At 38.4% G+C, this 2,500-nt stretch overlaps 1 protein-coding gene across 1 annotated transcript in view; it reads left to right on the forward strand.

Annotated features, from left to right (window-relative positions):
* Positions 1–2,500, forward strand: part of LOC138038326 (DNA-directed RNA polymerase III subunit RPC7-like) — a 9,719-nt gene that overhangs the window by 2,259 nt on the left and 4,960 nt on the right. The window lies entirely within an intron of this gene.

The raw sequence follows: 2,500 nt of genomic DNA on the forward strand, positions 1-2,500 counted from the left end.
TTTCATTCCCACCACTATAAATGGGTCTCCATAGTCCTTGTAGATAGTTGTTTTTGTAAACACTTAGAAAGTCCTCAAACCATATACCTTAAGCTCAAAAATTTAAGAACATCTGTAGGTCCACTCAAAAGGGGGCGTTACTAAACACAGGAACGGAATGGAATATACCGGAATATGCCGGAATGAGACGGAATGAATAAGAATGGTACCGGAATGTACTGGAACAAGCCGGAATGACACACAAATAAAGCGGAATATACCGGAATAGACCGGAATATGCCGAACAAGCCGGAATGACTCTGGAATAAAACCAAATGTCACCGGAATGAGACGGAATAAACAAGAATGGTACTGAAATATACGGAAACGAGGCGGAATGACAACAGAATAAGGCAGAATAAACCAGAAGGACAGGCGTTACTAAAGACAGGAATGGAACGGAATATACCGGAATATGCCGGAATGAGGCGGAATAACACCGGAATGAAACAAAATGAACAAGAATGGTGCCGGAATATACCGGAACGAACCGGAATGACACCAGAATGAGGCGGAATGACACCCAAATAAGCCTGAATGACACCCGGAATGAACCTGAAAATGCTTTTGTTGTCACGTGATTCCCTAAGGGAATTTGATCACGAGAAAAAATTGACAGGTATATCCGTCGCTAAATGAATAATTATTTCTTGTAGAAGTAACGTTTTTTTCGTGAACAAATACAGGAGCAAGAGAAACAGAATATTATTCTAATTGTTTTTGTCTATGGATCTCGGAGGCGGCTTTCATTGTGCGAGTCAGAAAACCCGTCAATATTTTTATTTCATTCTGACAGGTCAATTGTGCATTGACCAATCACAATCAAGTTCAGCGAACCACAAACTAATTACCGTTGCTGCTTGCCTGCTTCCCACAACCCACACGTGATGGAGATATACGGAAATAGATTCGCGCAAACGGCCAGAAGACTCTTTTTCTCTTCCCGATTGTTGGCAATAATGCCATCGAATCTGAACGCAGTGTTTCCTTGTTTGATGAAAGATTAGTCAGAAGCACAGAAAAAAAGATCGATCGTTGATAATATATTTACATGAAGAATTGTGAAAACATATCGTGACTCGTTCCAAGCCTTGTTACTTCCCCTTAATGTAATTTTTTTTTTTTTGTCAGTCTCTCTATTCTGCAACATTTACCAGTATTCATTCACAGAATGAATCATTTTTTGTTCCTGGTCATTCCGGTCCACGCTAATCAGCTTGATTCTGGTGTCCTTCTGGTTTATTCTGCCTTATTCTGTTGTCATTCCGCCTCATTCCGGTATATTCCGGTACCATTCTTGTTTATTCCGTCTCATTCCGATGTCATTCGGTTTTATTCCAGAGTCATTCCGCCTTTTTCCGGCATATTCTGGTTTATTCTGGTATATGCCGCTTTATTTGTGTGTCATTCTGCCTCATTCCGGTGTCATTCCGGCTCATTTCGGTATATTCCGGTACCATTCTTGTTCATTCCGTCTCATTCCGGTGTCATTCCGCCTCATTCCTGCATATTCCGGTTTATTCCAGTATATTCCGTTCCGTTCCTTTCCGTTCCTGTGTTTAGTAACGCCCACTCAAAAGCTATTTCGCCTTTAATCCTTTCACTTCCGAGGGTGAGCGTTTCGCACCGCGGATATGGGTGTTACTCAAGGCGAAGATACCCAAGGAAAATACTGTAAGGTGTAATCCCGTTTTGAAACAAGCTATTTTCCTATTTTGCAAGGTCACGAATACACTGTTTTCAATAGCAGGACTCTTTTCTCGTTTGATTTCTAATCACGCAACTCTAAGAGTAAGCTGCAATCTGATTGGCTAAGCAATAATTATGTTAAAATGGCAAAAAAAGACGTGCCTGTCCAGTCTTAACCACAAAATATCTAAAAAATTAAGCATCTGTCAACGGAGTGCAAAACAGTGAGACTTATAGATTTTACTCTGTCTAACACCTGGTAGTTCAGGAACCAATGGTTTAAACAAGAGTTGTTGCCACTGGTTACAAAAATTAGCCCATGCTACCGTAACAGGCATTGTGGCTACTGCTATAGAGCTTGAAAAACAGGCTACCAATTTATGTTAAATTTTATTGATAAGTTCTCTTGTTATGTTTTAAAACAATTTGATTTCTTTTAAAGAAAGTCGACTTGTTATGATCATGATATACAGAAATAAATCACTACTATACAATCATTTTTAGACAGAAGTTTTAAAAGAAAATATATATCGGTTAAAATAGACATACGTAGTATTTTAGAGGAATCGGACTTGAATTTATATAAGTCCCGCTCTATTAGTCCTTGTCCTATTTTCTGCATATTTCCAAAAGAAAAGGAAACAAATTATAACTTAAGGAAAATATCTGTAAAGCGCCCAGCAGTTAATACTGAAAGGTTGAAAAACTTGTATGTAAACAGACTAATTTTTAAATATAGTATTTAGGTTGTTAGATTATTGATGTTATTTTT

Source organism: Montipora capricornis, chromosome 2 (assembly GCF_036669925.1).
Source record: "Montipora capricornis isolate CH-2021 chromosome 2, ASM3666992v2, whole genome shotgun sequence".
Taxonomy (NCBI): domain Eukaryota; kingdom Metazoa; phylum Cnidaria; class Anthozoa; order Scleractinia; family Acroporidae; genus Montipora; species Montipora capricornis.